This window comes from Macaca thibetana, chromosome 11 (genome assembly GCF_024542745.1).
Source record: "Macaca thibetana thibetana isolate TM-01 chromosome 11, ASM2454274v1, whole genome shotgun sequence".
NCBI classification, from domain to species: Eukaryota; Metazoa; Chordata; class Mammalia; order Primates; family Cercopithecidae; genus Macaca; species Macaca thibetana.
Window position 1 is genome coordinate 45,713,161 of NC_065588.1, and position 20,118 is coordinate 45,733,278.

The window sequence follows — 20,118 nt, forward strand, 5'->3', positions numbered from 1 at the left end:
TAATCCCAGCACTTTGGGAGGCTGAGACGGGCGGATCACGAGGTCAGGAGATCGAGACCATCCTGGCTAGCACGGTGAAACCCCGTCTCTACTAAAAAATACAAAAAACTAGCCGGGCGAGGTGGCGGGCGCCTGTAGTCCCAGCTACTCGGGAGGCTGAGGCAGGAGAATGGCGTGAACCTGGGAGGCGGAGCTTGCAGTGAGCTGAGATCTGGCCACTGCACTCCAGCCTGGGCGACAGAGCGAGACTCCGTCTCAAAAACAAAACAAACCAAAACAAAACAAAACAACTTTTTTTTTTCATTTATTTATTTATTGAGACAGGGTCTCGCTCTGTCGCCCAGGCTGGAGTTAGTGGGGTGATCACAGCTCACTGTAGCCTGGAACTCCTGGGCCTAAGTGATCCTCCTGCCTCAACCTCCCAAGTAGATGGGACTACAGACAGGCACCACCATACCTGGCTTTTTTTTTTTTTTTTTTTGTAGAGATGGGGTCTTGCCATCTTGCCCAGCCTGGTCTCTAACTCCTAGTTTCAACCTACCCTCCTGTTTGGCCTACCAAAATGCTGGGATTACAGGTATCAGCCAAGTATCTACTTTAAAAGGGTTGCTGTGGCCAGGTGCAGTGGCTCACACCTGTAATCTCAGCACTCTGGGAGGCTGAGGTGGTGGATCAACTGAGGTCAGGAGTTTGAGACCAGCCTGGCCAACATGGTGAAACCCTGTCTCTACTAAATATACAAAAAATTAGCTGGGCGTGGTGGCACAGGCCTGTAATGCCAGCTACTCAGGAGGCTGAGGCAAGAGAATCACCTGAACCCAGGAGGTGAGGGTTGCAGTGAGCTGAGACCGCACCACTGCACACCAGCCTGGGTGGCAGAGTGAGATTCCATTTCAAAAAATAAAAAGTACAAAAAATACAAAAATGAGCCAGGCATGGTGGCGCACGCCTGTAGTCCCAGATACTCTGGAGGCTGAGTGGGGAGAATCGCTTGAACCCAGGGTGTGGAGGTTACAGTGAGCCAAGATTGCGCCACTGCACTGCAGCCTGGGCTACAGAGTGAGACTCCGTCTCAAAAAAAAAAAAAAAAAAAAAAAAAAAGAAAAGAAAAAAAGAAAAAGAAAAAAAAAGGTCGCTGTGATTTAAAAAAAAAAAAAAAAAAAAAAAAAGATAGTAGGCCTGGTGTGGTGGCTGCTACTCTTCAAGAGGCTGAGGTGAGAGGATTGCTTGAGCCCAGAAGGTCAATCATGAGTGAGTCGTGACTGTGCCCCTGCACTCCAGCCTGGGCAACAGAGTGAGACACAGTCTCAAATAAATAAATAAATAAATAAAATAAAAACAAGTAAATGAAATTAAAACCCAAAATACAGTCTTAAAAGAAGAAGGAAATTTAGTAAAATAATAGGAAATCTAAGACATTAACAAGTGAGTCTTCTTTATTTTCTTTCTTTTTTTTTTTTCTTTTGAGACAGAGTCTTGCTTTGTTGCCCGGGCTGGAGTGCAGTGGCCAGATCTCAGCTCACTGCAAGCTCCGCCTCCCGGGTTCACGCCATTCTCCTGCCTCAGCCTCCCGAGTAGCTGGGACTACAGGCGCCCGCCACCTCGCCCGGCTAATTTTTTGTATTTTTTAGTAGAGACGGGGTTTCACCGTGTTTGCCAGGATGGTCTCGGTCTCCTGACCTCGTGATCCGCCCGTCTCGGCCTCCCAAAGTGCTGGGATTACAGGCTTGAGCCACCGCGCCTGGCAAGTCTTCTTTATTTTCTACCTTAGTTGATTTAATGAAATCCAGCGATTTCGTATTCTCCCATTTGCACAAATCAGAAATTCATAGATACTTTGAAGAGTTGGAAGGGAATTGAGAAGGCCTGTATCCCAAGCAACTATACAGTACAGAATCTTGGAAACAGCTTGCCTCAGAGATGACCATTTTGGGTTTTGCTTGAATTGGAAATCTCCTACCTGTCTCACCTTTTAGAGGGTTAGAAGCATATATCCTTAATTGTTCCCTAAATTGTTTCCTAAATTTGCTTCCTTATAATGTCTTTCTGGACCTGCCATCTCTTACTACAAAGAACAAAAACAAAAAACCAAAAACCATTTCTTGATGAGAATCTGCCCTTCATCTCATATCCCTCTAAATCTTCCATTTGCCACATTTACCACCATCTTGTTTAAGGAGGAGGCACTATAGCCGAGTGAGTAAGGATGAAGGGGTGAAGAAATGGGGCTCTACTTCTGCCTCTGGCACTGACCATACTGGTGACTTTGGGTGAGCCACTTTTCCCCTAGGACCTCTGTTTCTTTCTCGTCAGGTGAGGCAGATGGACTTAGATGACTTAGATGATTTTCTTTTTCTTTTTTTTTTTTTTTTTGAGACAGAATCTACTTTGTTGAACAGGCTGGTGTGCAGTGGCACAGTCATAGCTCACTGCAGCCTTGACCTCCTGGTCTCAAGCGATCCTCTCACCTTGGCCTCCCAAAGTGTTGGGATTATAGGCATGAGCCACTGACCCCAGCCTAGATGACCTTAAGCTTGCTTTCAACCTGTATTCTGTAGTTCTTAGCTTTTCAGCTGAGGCTTGTATTAAATGGTTTGATTTGTCATCTTCTGTCTGCCCCCTTGTGGACATTGTTTTGGGAAGAAAATAAAATATTTAATTGCTTAAGGAACAATGTAATGACCATCCCACCCTCCAAGAATTCACTGGCATCACATTGTTTGTTTTCAATGATTCACGTTCACTTCTAGTACTTGTTCATAAATGTACATCATTTTACATGGTTGAATCATATCCGGGACATAATTTTGTACTTTTCCCCCCTCCCTGACAATAATGATGTCTTTACAGTAAAATATAAAAATGCTTATGATTCAATAAGCTTTTAAACTATTACCACAAAGACTGTTATTATATATATTTAATTGAGATAATTCATATAGCATAAACTTCACACTTTAAAAGTGTACAATTCAGTGGTTTCTGATAGATTCACAAGGTTGTATAATCATCACCACTATTTAATTCCAGAATGTTTTACCACCCCAAAAAGAAACTCCATACTCATTAGCAATCACTCTCTGTTTTCTCCTGCTCCTAGCCTCTGCAATCCCTGATCTACTTTCTGTCTCTAGATTTGCCTATCCTGGACATTTTATTTAAATGGCATCACACAATATATTGCCCTCTGTGTGTGTCTGGCTTCTTTCATTGAACATAATGTTTCCAAGATTCATATATGGGCTGGGCATAGTGGCTCACACCTGTAATCCCAACACTTTGGGTGGCTGAGGTGGGCGGATCACCTGAGGTCAGGAGTTTGAGACCAGCCTGGCCAACATGGTGAAACCCTGTCTCTACTAAAAATACAAAAATTAGCCGGGCATGGTGGCATGCATCTGCAGTCCCAGCTACTCAGGGGGCTGAGGCAGGAGTATTGTTTAAACCTGGGAAGCGGAGGAGGTTGCAGTGAGCTGAGATTGCACCACCGCACTCCAGCCTGGGTGACAGAATGAGACTCTCAAAATAAAATAAAATAAAATAGGCCGGGTGCAGTGGCTCACGCCTATAATCCCAGCACTTTGGGAGGCCGAGACGGGCGGATCACAAGGTCAGGAGATTGAGATCATCCTGGCTTACACTGTGAAACCCTGTCTCTACTAAAAATACAAAAAATTAGCCGGGCGTGGTAGCGGGCACCTGTAGTCCCAGCTACTCGGGAGGCTGAGACAGGAGAATGGCATGAACCCAGGAGGCAGAACTTGCAGTGAGCTGAGATCGCGCCACTGCACTCCACCCTGGGCGACAGAGTGAGACTCCGTCTCAAAAAAAATAAAAAAAAAAAAAAATAAAATAAATAAAATAAAATAAAAAAGATTCAAATATGTTGAAGCATACATTATCATTACATTTATTTTATTTTTAAATAACACACCATTATATCTTAAAGCTGTATAATATTCCCTTTTTGAGAAACATTTTATATAATGTTGTTGGAAAGAATGTGGCATCAATATCTTCATGCCTCTAATTCATCTCTTCTCTTGAATTATTTCCTTAGAATAAATTCCCATGGGTGGGATTACTGGGTCAAAGGGTATGAACATTTTTTATAGCTCTTGTCAATATTGCTCTTAAATTGTGGTGCCCAGAACTAAATGCAATTCTGAGATGTGTTCAGACAGAATGGGGTACTGTGGGGCTATTACGTTCTCAAGGTCTGAACAATATATCATCCTTTAAATCCAGCAGCCTGAAAATTTATTAGCTTTTTTTGGTTGCTATGTAATTGTGACCCATTAAGCTTATAGTCAACTGAGGCCCTTAGATCTTTTCCTAGGCACTGTGTCTTAGAGCTATGTTTGCATCTACTCTAGGACCCAGGAGGCTTTTGAGGACTCACTGGCTTTAGTACTCTATGTCTTAGTTTTCTTTTCTCTTGAACAATGGGGTGGTCCTAACAAGCTTGGAGAAGTGTGGTTTGTTGTAGTCTTAGCTAGGAACTGCAGATGGCGCTACAAGGCTGTCACAGGGTGAAATATGTCCCTCGCCTGCTCCCTTCACTTAAAAAAAATGTGGTAGTGACACCTCCATAGCAGGTTCATTACCTGAGTTCAGTCCTCTCCTTTTGCTGAGAAGGAGCAAGCAACTGTGAAGTTGGATTTGGGGTGTTATTCAAGGCAAGCTCCAACTGAAGCATACTCTTCAGCTGTCATTTAATCTCCTAGGGGAATCTAGAGCTGTCTATTTCATGTTAGAACTTTGAACACACATCTCATGCCACTGCTTTGGCTTTTGAAGTTCATACCCTGAGAAGGTGATTTAAATTTTTTTTTCTTTTGCTTCATGTTCCCTGCAGTCTTTCTGTTAGTCACCTCAAGGGATTGAAAGTTGTTCAACTGTTTTGTTTTGTTTTTGCTAAGATGAGTTTTGAGCAGTAAGAGTAAAAAATTTATGTAGGGTTCTAGCAAAAGATACTTCATTTTGGCCGGGTGCGGTGGCTCAAGCCTGTAATCCCAGCACTTTGGGAGGCCAAGACGGGCGGATCACGAGGTCAGGAGATCGAGATCAGCCTGGCTAACACGGTGAAACCCCGTCTCTACTAAAAAAATACAAAAAACTAGCTGGGCGAGGTGGTGGGCACTTGTAGTCCCAGCTACTCCGGAGGCTGAGGCAGGAGAATGTCGTAAACCCGGTAGGCGGAGCTTGCAGTGAGCTGAGATCCGGCCACTGCACTCCAGCCTGGGCAACAGAGCGAGACTCCATCTCAAAAAAAAAAAAAAAAAAGATACTTCATTTCAATAATTTGTTCTCTCTTCTCTTTCTCATTCTTCTTTTTCCCCACCTCTCATTCACCCTTTCCATAGTCCATCTGGTTATTTGCAAACTATTAGGACTCTAAGCAAGGATCTTGGACTTTCTGGGTTTAACCCTTACTGACAAGTTTCAACAGAATAAAGCAGTGCCCTGTATGGGAAACTTGGAAGGAATCTTTTTTTTTTTTTTTTTTTGAGACGGAGTTTCACTCTTGTTGCCTAGGCTGGAGTGCAGTGGCGCCATCTCGGCTCACTGAAACCTCTGCCTCCCGGGTTCAAGCGATTCTCCTGCCTCAGCCTCCTGAGTAGCTGGGATTACAGGCATGCACCACCACACCCAGCTAATTTTGTATTTTTAGTAGAGACGGGGTTTCTCCACGTTGGTCAGGCTGGTCTCAAACTCTCGACCTCAGGTGATCTGCCTGCCTTAGCCTCCCAAAGTGTTGGGATTACAGGCATGAGCCACCACTCCCAGCCCAGAAGGGAATTTTTTAACCCATTCTGTGCCAGACCTCAGTCCCAATTCTGGGTTGAGAAAGGTTGTGGGGAACATCTGCTGGGCAGTGACTGAGTCAGCATGTGAATCTGGCTTTGCAAGCAACACCTAAAAGGGCATTTTTCCTAGCATCAATAGCTCAGGCACCTTTCAGGTGAATTAGTACCAGAAAAGGAATGGGAGCTGGGCATGATGACGGGCAGAGGCAGGGGGATCACTTGAGCCCGGGAGTTTGAGACTATAGTGAGTTATGATTCTGCCACTGTACTCCAACCTAGGCAACAGAGCAAGGCCCTGCCTCTAATAAATAAATAAGAAACTTATTAATCCGTCTCAAGAGTAGGAAAAAAAAGCCCAGGCATAGTGGCTGATGCCTATAATCCTAGCACTTTGGGAGGTTGAGGCAGGAGGATCACTTGAACCCAGCGGTGAGGACTGCTTGAGTTTGAGACCAGCCTGGGCAACATAGGGAGACCCCATCTCCACGAAAAAAAAAAAAATTAGGTAGGTCTGGTGGCTTACACCTGTAGTCCAAGTTACTGGGAAGGCTGCAGTGGGAGGACCAGTTGAGCCTTGGAGCTGGAGGCTGCAGTGAGTAATGATCCCACCACTGCACTCCAACCTGGTCAGTGGAGAACCCTGGTCTCTTAAAAAAAAAAAAAAAAAAAAAGATGGGGCTTGGTGCCAGTGGCTCACGCCTGTAATCCCAGCACTTTGGGAGGCTGAGGCAGGTGGATCACAAGGTCAAGAGATCGAGACCATCCTGGCCAACATGTGAAACCCCATCTCTACTAAAGCTTCAAAAAAATTACCTGGGCATTGTGGCACACCTGTAGTCCCAGCTACTCAGGAGGCTGAGGCAAGAGAATCGCTTGAACCCGAGAGGCAGAGGTTGCTGTGAGCTGAGATCGCGCCACTGTACTCCAGCCTGGGCAACAGTGAGAGACTCTGTCTCAAAAAAAAAAAAAAAAGGAATGAGAAGGGTTTGTGGGACATACAAACATCTTCGGTTCAGGTGTTTCCCAGTCACATATCTGAGGGCCATTGAGGCTTGTTTTACTCCCCCACCCCTCCTTCCATATCCTTACTCACTTTAAATGTGGTTTCTCTTGCTTTTTTCTCCCTTTCCCTCCCATAACCCACAGGAGAGAGTGTACGTTTGATATTCATTAAATTTGATATTCAGTGCCTGCAAACTCACTTCATCTTAGCAGTTGATTTTCTTGCACAGCCAAGACAACCGATCATTTCAGACCCATCTCCCTTCAGGCTCTAATTCTTCTCATCAATGTGTTTCTTGTTTTGATATTTTTGCCTTTGGCTGATGTTGTTCTTCTTTTCTATAATATTTTTCCTCTCTGCTAAATCCTTTTTTTTTTTTGAGATGGAGTTTTGCTCTTGACCAGGCTGGAGTGCAGTAGTATGATCTTGGCTCACTGCAACCTCTGCCTCCCAGGTTCAAATGATTCTCATGCCTCAGCCTCCCGAGTGGCTGGGATTATAGGCACCTGCCACCACGAAAGGCTAGTATATTTGTATTTTTAGTAGAGACAGGATTTCATCATGTTGGCCAGGCTGGTCTCGAACTTCTGACCTCAGGTGACCCACTGGCCTCGGCCTCCCAAAGTGCTGGGATTACAGGCATTAACCACCACGCCCAGCCTTGCTAATACAAATCTTTACACTTCTTTTACGACCTAGCTTAAGGTTTATCCCTAAATGATGGCTTCACTGATTAATTCCATCTCCAGTAATCTTCGCCTTTTGAATTCCTTCTGTATTCCCATCTAGTTTGTACTGTTCTATCAATAAGTTTCTTGCATGTTGCCATATAAATTGTTCTCTGTCTCATGTTTGCAAGTCTTCTCTTCTTAATTATACCAAAGCTTCTTGAGGGCAAGGGACTGTGTCTTCTCCTAATGTAAATAGCAGGACATTTATTAAATGTGCAACCTAGGTAAATTATTGAACAATTTTGAGCTTCAGTTTCCTCATTTGTTATATGAGGCAATGATGCCTGCACCACACAATGTTGAGACAATCAAATAAAACAATATGTAGAGAGTACTTTATGAAGTATAAAACATTTGACAGAAGTGAAGCATATTAATTTTTTAAAATGATGACAGAATCTACAAATGAAAGATAATTTAAAAACTTAATAAAAGAACTTAGAGTATAGCAATATTAGTTACATATCTTACACATAGGACAAATTCACTAAATATCAAATTCAAGTCTTAATGAACCTGCAAGGCTTACATTGAACTGAATGTTTCAGATCTGAGCTTTGGTTCCAGCATTGCCAATAATTTTGTGATGTAACACTTCAACCTTTGATAGTTTAAGGCCTTTCCTAGCTTTAAATATCTGATACACAAGTGAAAATTTGCATATGTTAGCCTTGTCTTTGGGCCTCAGTTTTGTTATCTGTAAAATGGGAAATGCTGACCTAATCAAACCATTTTAATTGAACTTTATACAATGGATGTTCAAAGACACATTAATTCTGCAAAAAAGTCTTAGGGGTGGGGATGGGAGTGGGAAGAACTTCCTTGGGGAAAGCTGCACACTATATAGCCTGCTCACTTCAATATGAACAAAGCATGGTACCATATTAAATATTCTGGGAAGTAAATAAGCCAGTTTAACTTGATTTTAACCTGTGCTTCCCAAACTTATTTGGACATGGAATAGTTTTCTCAGATAACATGATTTTGGTATCCCATGAAACGAATTTTCTGAGACACACTGTGGACTGCTAACATGAATATTCTTAGGTACTAGGGTTAGTATAGGCAAAAGGAAAAGTACAGTCTTATGAGCTGTTCTCTACTGGTTTTTGTGCCTGTTGTCACTTGCAGCTTCAGTCAACGGAGACTTTAAAACATTATGTTTCTTAATTACAGTCATTGGTTGTCAAGTCTCCAAGATAATAAGTTAAATTTCTCTGCCTCTCAGGTTACAGTTGGCCTCTTTTTCTTCCTAATAAAAACATGGAATCTGGCAATCAATCACTTAAGATACAAAATATCAATTCAAACCAAGCAAAAGCATTAAAGTTCTGAAGTCAAGGATCTATTTGAAAACATATCAAATTAGGTCAGGTTAATACCTGCAGAATATATCTGCCAAGGTGAAGCTTATGTCATGATTTCTCTCTAATTCTAGTTCTGGCACTTGATCATTAAGTAACCTGGGATAAATTAATTTTGTAAGGCTGAACAGAGACTAATGGATCTTATTTCAAAATGATCTTTTTCTTTTTTAACCCTTAACATCTATGCTAAACATTTAAGAAATTTGGTTATTTTTGTGTTTTCTTCAGAGTAGGTCACAAATATTATATTTTGCATTTATTGCAGCATTTATTTTCCTCCAAAATAATTTATACATGCACTTTGAACAATTTGCAATTATTTCAAGGCAGGTGACAATAACTTGGTTTTATTGTGAAGTAAAACACACACAGTAGGCCGAGCACGGTGGCTCATGCCTGTAATCCCAGCACTGAGGGAGGCCGAGGCAAATGGATCACCTGAGGTCGGGAGTTCGGGATCAGCCTGACCAACATGGAGAAACCCTGTCTCTACTGAAAATACAAACTTAGCCGGGCGGGTGGTGCATGCCTGTAATCTCAGCTACTCGGGAGGCTGAAGCAGGGGAATCTCTTCAACATGGGAGGCGGAGGTTGCGGTGAGCCGACATCGCGCCACTGCACTCCAGCCTGGACAACAAGAGTGAAACTCTGTCTCAAAAAAAATACATAAATAAACATACACAGTAGAAAATATATGTGTATTATAAAGAACAAAAATAGGCCGGGCCTGGTCACGCCTGTAATCCCAGCACTTTGGGAGGCTGAGGCAGGTGGATCATCTAAGGTCAGGAGTTCGAGACCAGCCTTGCCAACATGGTATAAACCTCATCTCTACTAAAAATACAAAAATTAGCTGGGCATGGTGGCAGGCACCTGTAATCCCAGCTACTCAGTATGTTGAGAGAGGACGATTGCTTGAACCTGGGAGGCGGATGTTGCAGTGAGCTGAGACTGGGTCATTGCACTCCAGCGTGGGCGGTGAGAACAAAACTCCATCTTAAAAACAACAACAACAAAATTAATATTTGTAACCCAGGTCAAAAAATATTTTTTGAAACATTTGTTCAATGTCCTTTTAGAGAGGTTGAGTGCTGCATGGAGAAAGGGCAAAGGTGGGCCATGAGTTGCAAGACCCCTTTTGTAAATCCCACTCAGCAAGACATATGCTAAAGCAACCTGATCTTCTTGGAGGATATTTTTTGAGTAAAATCCTTGTGAGGGGGCCGGGCGCGGTGGCTCAAGCCTGTAATCCCAGCACTTTGGGAGGCCGAGACGGGCGGATCACGAGGTCAGGAGATCGAGACCATCCTGGTGAACACGGTGAAACCCAGTCTCTTCTAAAAAAGTACAAAAAAACTACCCGGGCCAAGTGGCAGGCGCCTGTAGTCCCAGCTACTCGGGAGGCTGAGGCAGGAGAATGGCATAAACCCGGGAGGCGGAGCTTGCAGTGAGCTAAGATTCGGCCACTGCACTCCCGCCTGGGCGACAGAGCGAGACTCCGTCTCAAAAAAAAAAAAAAAAAATTCCTTGTGAGGAGGTCATGTGTACTACCACACCCAGAACTTTCCCTTGAACGAGACTTGTTAAATACAATATTCTCCATCTTGCTAGATTTCCAGTGATGTTTTAACAGCTCTCATACCCTAGGTTGCTCTTCAATCTACCTTCCTTCTCTTGGAGAAGGCTGTCCACATACACAAAGTCTCTCCTAGCCGAGTGTGGTGGCTCACACCTGTAATCCCAGTGCTTTGGGAAGCCCAGGAGGGAGGATCATTTGAGGCCAGGAGTTCAAGACCAGCCTGGGCAATGTGGTGAGACACCCATCTCTACAACAAATTAAAAAATTAGCTGGGCATGGTGGCCAGAGCCTTAGTCCTAGCTACTCAGGAGGCTGACAGGGGAGGATCCCTTGAGCCCAGGGATTCAAGGTTACAGTGAGCTATGATTGTGCCACCATACTCAAGCCTGGGCAACAGAGTGAGACCCTGTCTCCAAAACAAACAAAAAAGTCTCTCCTATTAGATCAGGGAATTTCTTAGCATCATGAGGCATCATGTCTTCCCCACAACATACTATAATATTACTAAGAATGGGAACTTTTTTTATTTGATAAGGTCTCACTCTGTTGTCCAGGCTGGAGTGCAGTGGTGTGATCACAACTCACTGTAGCCTTGACTTCCTGGGCTCAAGGAATCCTCCTACCTCAGCTTCCTGGGCAGCTGGGACAACATGCACAAGCCACCTCAGCTAGCTAATTTATTTTTATTTTTTGTAGAGACAGGGTCTCCCTGTGTTGCCCAGGGTAATCTCAAACCCCTGGGCTCAAGTGATCCACCTCAGCCTCTCAAAGTTTTGGGATTACAGACATGAGCCACCGAACCTGGCCAACAATGGGGACTTCATTTTCCATCCAAAAAACTTGTATTGGCTTTGCAGCAGCAAGAGGCCCTATAATGAAGGCCTTTCCTGAACTGAGTGACTTTTGGTGAGTGAAACCAGTCTTTGTGGAATAGGATGCAAGGCTTGCATCCCATACCTCATGATGAAGTTCTCCATTTACCAGGGTCCTATCATCCCGTTCCCACTCTGTATGGGAAGGAAGGGGAATTGTGGAAGAATTAGTCACTTGTTCTTTTCTTTTCCTAAACCACTTTGTACTTTTCTGCTTCAACACTATGTTATTATAGTCATTTAATAACTTAAATTTGCTTGTAGAGATGGGGGATCTTGTTATGTTGCCCAGGCTGGTCTCAAACTCCTGGGCTCAAGCAGTCCTCCCACCCTGGCCTCTCAAAATGTTGGGATTACAGGCATGAGCCGCTGCAACTGGCCTATTTAATAACTTTATCCTCTTTTGTAACTGGATACTCTCCTTGGGGTAATGATATTGTTTTATTCTTCTTTGTAAATGACTGAATACCTAGAACAATACCCACTATCAAGTGCCAGTTTAGTGAATGAAAAGAAAGCAGACATTTGGATAATTTGCTTCTATTTGAACTTTTGAATGAAGACGCAATAGTAAGGAACATACAGTCCAGTGCCCTACCTAGCTGGATTACTTAAGTCTTCTGCTTATCCAGATCAGTAAATTATATGGTTGGAGTAGATGAGACACTATTAACCAGAGGTCATTGGACTCCAGGGGATTTTTGAGCCCTTACCTCAAGCAAAGTTAAAAACCACAAGGATCAGATGGCTTGGCAAACCTCTACTATACTACTCAGTCACTAGAGTAGGATACCCTGTCATTGCAATAACATACGTGGAAACCAAAATGACATGTGCCTGTGGTGTCTAGCTACACACTAACACACACTCTCCAGCTTGTTGGTGCCTTTTCAGAGCCCCTTTGCTTGGCCCCAAAAGGTAAGATGGGAACAGATTCTAATAAATCTTTTTTTTTTTTTTTTTTTTTGAGATGGAGGGTGGAGTGCAATGGCGCAATCCTGGCTCACTGCAACCTCCGCCTCCTGAGTTCAGGTGATTCTCCTGCCTCAGCCTCCCGACTAGCTGAGATTACAGGCGTGTGCCACCACATCCGGCTAATTTTTGTATTTTTAGTAGAGACGGGTTTCACTATGTTAGCCAGGCTGGTCTCGAACTCCTGACCTCAAGTGATCCGCCCGCCTCGGCCTCCCAAAGTGCTGGGATTACAGACTTGAGCCACCTCGCCCAGCCCCAGATTCTAATGAATCGAATTTTCAATGCTGATTGTCTAAATCCCTCTGGCCCCTCTTAATAGACCCTGACCAGTCGACAGTGAGGTGAGTGCTTCATGCACGCAGAATGGTGCACAAATACTAGTTAGTTCCAGCACCAGGGAGGTTGGGAGTCTGGCGTCGAAGACAGAGTATTTAACAGAAAAGAGTCCAAGGGCGGCGAGACAGACCAACGTTGCGTAGAGGGGCTATGCTGACAGCTGAGTAGATTAGAAACCCGACTGACGAGGAACTGACTTGGGGAGCGTGCCAGGCGAACATCGCCAGGGCAGAGAACCCCCATCAGCTCCCGAGGTCATTCTTCCCGCGCCCCCACCGGCCTCCGCGCACTCTCCGGAGGCAGAGCGACGGCTCTGCCCGGAGGCTCCAGCGTTTCCCGCCGTTGGAGACTCTGAAATTGCCTTTTGGAACAAAACTTGGGTCGGAAAGGAGGCGAAGGGAAAGCGGTGTGAAGTCCTCGGTGCGGAAGAGTGAGCGGTGCCGTAGGGGGTAGCCCGAGGGGAAGCTTCCCGACCCCGACATTGAGCCGAAGCCGAGCGCTCGACTCCCCTCGCTGCGCCTGCGTTCGGCCACCTCCGGGAGAGTTTCGGCTCTTTCCGTCAGTTCAGCTCGGGCCCTCTATTCCCGGCGCTCGTCGGGCCCCTACCCGTTGCCGCCGGGTACGAGCTGTTCTGCACGCGGAAGCGAGCTCGAGTCCCACCCGTTTTCCCCTTGCATCTAGTTTGTCCCCGACCCCCTCCCAGAGTCTCTTCCCTTCCGCGGTAATTCCCAGTCTCCGGTGGCGCGCGAGCCTGCGGACGGTGCGAGACGCGAGGGACCGGGTCCCGAGAAGAGCGGTAACCCTACCGGTCGGAGCCCGCCTCTCGCCGCCCGGCGCCTCTCCTCGATCCCCTCGGTCTCCGGTGCGAGGGCCGTCTCGCCGCTCCAGCCGCGCTCGCGCACCCGTTGGCTGCCACAGCCTCGAGCTTGGCGCGCCGGGTTCGCGCCGGCGCGAGTACGCGCCCTGAGCTCTGGCTGGCTGGCTGGCGCGCACGCGCCCGAGAGGGCTCCGGGGCGGGGCGAGCCGCTGCCCCGGCTAGGATCGGGGTGATCTGCTGGAGCTCCGGCCGCAGCCTTGATTCCCGGCCTGCAGAACGGCCCTGGAGAGTAGCGGGGAGGCGGCGGTGGGGGCGGGGCGGCGTCCGGCTCTGAGAGAACTGGGGGAGGAGCGCGGCGGCGACGGCGGCGGCGGCGGCGGCGGCTCTAGAGAGAGAGGTGAAGGAGGCGGAGGATCTCTTTTCCTGTTCTCAGACCCGGGAGCGTCTGGGACGCGGAGCCCGGAGCTGGGGCGACAAGGCGATTGCGTGGGCCCCGGCTAGGTGAGACTGGGGGTGCTGGGTGGCGGGGTTGGCGGGGGCTCAGAGGGGCACCGAGGTGCGGGGAGCGGGTTGAAGGAGGAAAAGGGGGGAGGGGGTAGTTGTTGGGGCCGGGGGACGGGAAGGAGGGGAATGTGAGCCCTTAGAGATTCGAAGTGCCCAGAAGGTGGAAGGTTCCTGGGGTATGTGGGGGCGGGCGAGACACCCGTGTCCGAGTTGGGGAGTTTCCAGAGGGATAGGCCGGGGAAACAATGGAGTGTGGGGGGGGGGACTCTGGCGTGAGCGTGTGTGGGGTATTGGATTTTAAGAAACAACGAGCGAGATAGAAAAGAATGAAAGAATAGGATCATTTGGGATGAGAAGTACAATGAATTGGGAATGCATTGGGGATGCGTAAGGTCACCTCCGTGGGTGTCCGAGGTCCTTCGGATTCGGGGGCAATAATGAGATTTGAAAATAAGGGATAGAAGGGCGTTCTTGGAATTGAAGGGGGAGACGGAATGGAAAATAAGGCGGAGAGGCAGAGACATAAAATAGATGGGGTTAGGACTTGGATTAAAACAGAAAGGTAGATTCAGTCAGTTTTGGACTAGAGTGATATTTTTCTCATAATTCATCCAGAATGATTGGGTTCTTTTAGAAAGTGGATCTTTCTCAAGCTTGTCCTCTGCTAAGAAGTACAAACCATTCTTTAAATAATTTGATTATCACTTGTCCATTTTATTGATAAAACATGCCTGTGATAGTTACTTCCCCTCTGTTTAGCAGGCTACTACTGTATGTAATTTACCTATGGTTGATGAAGCAGGAGAGGACAGATCACCAAAAATATCTTGCTTTGAGTTAGGTCAGTGATAATGCAGAGTTCAGTGTTTTGGAGAGAACCAAAAGCTTGCTTGTTTTCCGTTTGACCAAAAGGTGATGGATAAAATTAAGTTATCTGTACTTTGTTAGAATTGCAATTTCTCCCTGAGAAATGTTCATGTACCATCTGCTACTGGTTTTATGTTTGTGGGAGAGAGTTGGGGTTCTGCCTTAAATTATTTCTTGATGTTAACTTCAGATAATCAGGCTGCCTCATACCTTCCAGTTTCAATTAAGGTGATTTGGGAATATTGTGGAAAAGTATCTCTGGGATTATGATCTTTGCATTTCCTTAATACTTGGATTTCCAGACCAAATTTGTGATGGTACTAGATAGAAAATTGCTGATTTTGAAATTGTAATGACTGTTGTGTGCTCATAAATAGTCCATGTTAAGCCTTTTATTTGTTGGGCATTACATTTTGCTGACTCATCTAAGATTTTTGGACATTCATCAGTTTATATTTCTCAGCTAGGTCTTGGATGGTAGCATTTAGGTTACTTTATAAAGGTCCAAAATATGATTTAAATTGTCACTTTTCTTAGATGTTATGAAAATTGAACAAAGCAAGAAGTGAGTGCAGTGTTCTCATTAGTGACAATGTGCCTCTTTTTTTTTTTTTGAGATGGAGTCTTGCTCTGTTGCCCAGGCTAGAGTGCAGTGGCGTGATCTTGGCTCACTGCAACCTCTTTCTCCTGGGTTCAAGCGACCCCAGCCTCCTGAGTAGCTGGGATTACAGGTGCCCACCCCCGCGCCTGGCTAATTTTTGTATTCTTAGTAGAGACAGGGTTTCACCATCTTGGCCAGGCTGGTCTCGAACTTCTGACCTTGTGATCCATCTGCCTTGGCCTCCCAAAGTGTTGGGATTACAGGCGTGAGCCGCTGCGCCCAGCCTCTTTTTTAACTGACCTCTTTCAGTGGGCTAGTCAAGGTGCTAAGATTTTTTTGTATGTATTATCTCATTTAATCCTCACAATTATTTCATATTTTGTAAATTAAGAGGTTAAATAATTTACTGAGGTCACAGAGCTAGTAAATAACAAAGCTTGATTCAGACCTAGGTGTATCGGATGCCTTTTTTAAAATCTTCACTGCCTGCTTGCTCTTTCTGCTTCACCCCCATCTTGGTTATAGTAAAGCAGCATGAACTGGTTGAAACTTGGGTCTGATAACTGTGATTTAGATGAAGATTGTTAGTAGGCTGTAGCCTACTCTGTAGAGTTCATGGAAAGTTTACTGCTCCTGTGATTTAACAAAGCTCTGAGATTCTGATAAATAGGGCTAAAAACATCTTTTTGCTAAGGATTTGTCTTGCGACCACACTTAGTTTTCTGTTTAGTCTTGTACTGCTGAAGTACTGTGCATACGTGGCACTCTTACTTGTAGAAGTCAAGACAGCCAGTTGTGGAGCCAAAACCAATTAACTCTGAAAAGCAATTGAAAACTGCTCAGTACTCAGGTGCCCTCCAAACACCTGTTGAGCCCACAATTGGTACTAGCATTACCTCTAAATATAGATATGATCCTCTTAGAAACCAGGAGTGAAACAGCTAGAACTGAGCGAAACAGCTGGGGGCTGAGGGAGGAGCCACAGGTTATAGCCAAAACATGAACATAGCCCCTGGAGGCTAATCAGGCTAAGACAGGAGGGAATTTTCATTTGTTGAGCATTTATGTATTCAGGCACTGAACTCAGCGTACATTTTTACCTTATCAGTTAGTTGTAAGTATTATCCTCATTTTTCAGATGAGGCTCAGAAGGACTAAAAGTAACTTACACAAAGTCACTTTATAATGGCAGTGAAGAAAGTTTGTGTATACTATTCTAAAAATTGCTGCTTTCAGTTTTCCATTGTAGGGTCACCATATTAAAGCTGGGAACTAAAAGTCAGTCTTTCAGATCTACCTGGCTTCTCTTATGTGTGTAACTGATTATTTCAGTCTTGCTGCTTTCATTGGAAACTGGAAGGAAAAGCTTGTATTTTTTGGATGTAATTGTTAGGAAGTACAGTCCATTCATTATATTACCAAATGACCTGTAGAATATAATTCAGCTTCCTCAGTTGCTTAGTGTATATCTGCAGCAACATGAAAATAGCATGTCCATCCCTTCTCTTCTGGGATCTTCACTTTTTTTTTTTTTTTTTGAGACGGAGTCTCGCTCTGTCGCCCAGGCTGGAGTGCATGCAGTGGCGCAATCTCGGCTCACTGCAAGCTCCACCTCCTGGGTTCACGCCATTCTCCGGCCTCAGCCTCCCGAGTAGCTGGGACTACAGGCGCCCGCCGCGCGCCCGACTAATTTTTTCTGTTTTTTTTAGTAGAGACGGGGTTTCACCATGGTCTCGATCTCCTGACCTTGTGATCCGCCCGCCTCGGCCTCCCAAAGTGCTGGGATTACAGGCGTGAGCCACCACGCCCGGCCGGGGGGATCTTCACTTTCAACAAAGTCATCTAGACTCTGGAGGATGACAGTGAAGCTTGCCTGTTACAGATTCTTCCACTTTTCTCAATATGTTTTTGCCACAAATGTTTGATGGTTGTTCTTGGTTATTTATTTATTTTTTAGGGACAGGATCTCGCTATGTTGCCCAGTTTTGCCTCAAACTCCTGGGCTTAAACGATCTTCCCGCCTCAGATTCTGGAGTAGCTGGTATTTGCTAGTTTGTTTACTCCCCAATCCCCCTCCCACCTGCCCAGAAAGGATCTCACTCTGTCACCCAGGCTAGAGTGCAGTGGTACAATCATGGCTCACTGTTTGACCACGCCCAGCTAACTTTTGTATTTTTTTGTAGAGTCAGGGTTTCGCTGTGTTGCCCAGGCTGGTCCCCAACTCCTGGGCTCAAGCAAATCCACCCTCCTTGGCCTCCCAAAGTGTTGGGGATTATAGCATGAGCCACCTCACCTCGCCTTTTTGTTTACTTAAAAAAAATTGTTGTGGTAAACTATACATAGCAGAACATTTATCATTTTAACCATTTTTAAGTGTATGGATCAGTAGCATTAAGTACATTCACATTGCTGTGCAACCATCACCACCATCCATCTTGGGAACTTTTTTATTTTCCCAGACTGAAGCTCTGCACCTATTAGGCAATAACTCCTTGTTTCTCTTTCTCTACCCAGCTGCTGGCCACCGATATTCTACTTTCTGTCTCTATGAATGTGACTACCCTGGGTACCTCATATGTAAGTGGAATCATACAATATTTACTTTTTTGTGTCTGGTGTGTACCACTTAGAATTCAGAATTCATCCATGTTGTAGCATATGTCAGAATCTCATTCCTTTTTAAGGCTGAATAATATTCCATCATATGTACACACCACATTTTGTTTATCCATTCATTCTCAATGGACATTTGGGTTGCTTCTACCTTTTGGCTGTTGTGAATAATGGTGCTGTGAATTTTGCTGTACGAATCCACTTGTTCGAGTCCCTCTGTATTGGTCCATTCTCACATTGCTGTAAAAAAATACCTGAGACTGGGTAATTTATAAAGAAAAGAGGTTGAATTGGCTTATGGTTCTGCGGGCTGTAAGGGAAACATAGCAGGTTCTGGGGAGGCCTCAGGAAACTTATGATCATGGCAGGAGGCAAAGGGAAAGCAGGCATGTCTAGGTGGCTGGAGCAGGAGGAAGAGAGAGAGGTGGGGGAAGTGCTACACACATTTAAACAACTAGATCTTGTGAAAACAACCCTAGGGGGCTGGCACTAACCCATTCATGAGAAACCATCCCGATGTTCCAGTCACTTCCCACTAGGCCCCACCTTCAACACTGGGGTTACAGTTTGACATGAGATTTGGTGGGGACACAGATCCAAACTATATCACCCTCCTTTCATTTTTTTTTTCTTCGATTTACACAGAAGTAGAATTGCTGGATCCTATGGTAATTCTATGTTTAGTATTTTGAGTAGGCTTGGTTACTTTTATTTTTTATTTTTATTTATTTTATTTTATTTTTCCTTATTTGCTTTATAACATGTTTGGGTAAATTTATTTCAAAAATATCATTTTCTGGAGATACTTTCTCAGGTCCGTATTTTGACTCCAAATCTGAATACCATCTGCTTGTTTCTTTCCTTACAACAATCCAGGGCTCTTTCTCTTGCTCTAGTAACGTAATCACATCTGGCTTAGAAATGGAACTTCCCAGTGAGATCAGGTGGCTGTAGTTCTCCAACATCACATTCCTGTACAAGGTCCTCTGATCAGGCTGCAGGCACTCCCACTCCTCCTGAGAGAAGTCAATGGCCACATCCCTGAATGTCACTGATCCATGGACCATGTTTCTAGAATTACAAAATTTGGTCAATCTTCCTCGGGCTTCTTCTCCTTGACTTAAGTGTGCAGCAATAACGCTCTCATCCTCCTGGTCCTTCTTTTGGATAATGGTACGACCAGCTATGTCGTCAACCCCCGGAGGCCGGAAGTGGAACCGTTGTATTTTTTATTTATTTTTTTGGAGACAGTGTTGTTCTGTCACCCAGGCTGGAGTGCAGTGGCACGATCTCAGTTCACTGCAACCTCCACCTCCTGGGTTTAAGCGATTTTCCTGCCTCAGCCTCCAATTAGCTGAGACTACAGGCATGCACCACCACACCTGGCTAATTTTTGTAGTTTCAGTAGAGATGAAGTTTCGCCATTTTGACCAGGCTGATTTCGAACTTTCATTCTGATTACTTGTTACCTGAAATCTTAACATTTCAGCAAGACTAAGTAGAATTATATTCAATTTTTATATGATTACATTTTTCATTGGGCAGTGAAAATGAGAACACATCATCCTTTCACACTGTACTGGCTAATTATTTCCATTGTGAAATAGCCCCAAGTATATTATTAACCTTCTTGGCAGCTGAAGTTTCTGATGCCTGAAATGTGTATCTACTGAATGGTGTTAGTTACGATCAGGCCAGTATTGATAGCATAGTTATAATATTTCTATGTATAATATGATCAGGCCAATATTGATAGTATAGTTATTTCTATGTATATTTCCAATATTATTCTTTTAACTTATTAAAATAGGGAAGCTGTATGAGATGTTAGTTAAAAGCACAAGCCATTGAGTACACAAATCTGGATTTGAGTCTACTCCCCTACCTACTCCCTTGGTCAAGTCATTTAATTTCTCTGAGTTTATGTTTCTGTATCAGTAAAATGGATGCAGTAGTAATCCCTACTATAGGGTTGTCATGGTTATTGGATTTTGTTTATTTATTTTTTGAGACAGAGTCTTGCTCTTGACACCCAGGCTGGAG

At 44.8% G+C, this 20,118-nt stretch overlaps 3 protein-coding genes and 1 long non-coding RNA gene across 8 annotated transcripts in view; 2 read left to right on the forward strand and 2 right to left on the reverse strand.

Annotated features, from left to right (window-relative positions):
* Positions 1–20,118, reverse strand: part of LOC126930834 (tubulin alpha-1B chain) — a 284,282-nt gene that overhangs the window by 235,284 nt on the left and 28,880 nt on the right. The window lies entirely within an intron of this gene.
* LOC126930835 (tubulin alpha-1A chain) overlaps positions 1–20,118 on the reverse strand; it is a 421,509-nt gene that overhangs the window by 177,469 nt on the left and 223,922 nt on the right. Inside the window, exon 1 of one of the 3 annotated variants that reach the window (XM_050748371.1) lies at positions 12,943–12,952. The exons of the other annotated variants lie outside the window; for them this stretch is intronic. The gene's annotated coding sequence lies outside the window, so the exon portion shown is untranslated. Of the gene's footprint in view, positions 1–12,942; positions 12,953–20,118 lie in introns of those variants that run through there. 3 annotated transcript variants of the gene reach the window in all.
* The window catches only part of LOC126930849 (uncharacterized), a 252,338-nt gene that overhangs the window by 70,227 nt on the left and 161,993 nt on the right, over positions 1–20,118 (forward strand). The window lies entirely within an intron of this gene.
* SPATS2 (spermatogenesis associated serine rich 2) overlaps positions 13,285–20,118 on the forward strand; it is a 168,827-nt gene continuing 161,993 nt past the window's right edge. For 2 of the 3 annotated variants that reach the window (XM_050748356.1, XM_050748354.1), the window contains exons 1-2: positions 13,285–13,991; positions 17,977–18,039. The gene's annotated coding sequence lies outside the window, so the exon portion shown is untranslated. The remainder of the gene's footprint in view (positions 13,992–17,976; positions 18,040–20,118) is intronic. The other variant, XM_050748355.1, reaches the window with a different exon arrangement.